At 40.3% G+C, this 310-nt stretch overlaps 1 protein-coding gene across 1 annotated transcript in view; it reads left to right on the top strand.

Moving 5' to 3' along the window:
- The window catches only part of LOC119590634, a gene marked incomplete at its 5' end in the record, with an annotated part of 133,180 nt that overhangs the window by 128,235 nt on the left and 4,635 nt on the right, over positions 1-310 (top strand).

Raw genomic sequence — 310 nt, 5'->3', positions numbered from 1 at the left:
CTCCTCCGAACTACTCACCGCCATAGCAATGCATCCACAACAAAGTTCCTAACGATCTCCCCCATCCTAATTCAGCAATAACGTATATTTACTGTTATTACTCTTTTCTCATTAGCAATCCTTTACTTCATGCACACCTTTTGGAATTTGTGGCTCATTCTATTAGCTCGAAGTTTCACCTCTAAGTGTAATTTCAGTATATTGCCGCCTAAACTGATTCATATCGGTAACTGAATTACGGTGTGGAAACAACTACGACAAACGTGGGTCCTCCGTCGAAAAATGGTCATATGTTATTTTGGATGGTCGT

This window comes from Penaeus monodon, chromosome 27, assembly GCF_015228065.2.
Source record: "Penaeus monodon isolate SGIC_2016 chromosome 27, NSTDA_Pmon_1, whole genome shotgun sequence".
Classification (NCBI taxonomy): Eukaryota; Metazoa; Arthropoda; class Malacostraca; order Decapoda; family Penaeidae; genus Penaeus; species Penaeus monodon.
The sequence above is the reverse complement of the archived record's forward strand: the minus strand, read 5'-3'. Positions and strand labels throughout refer to the sequence as shown.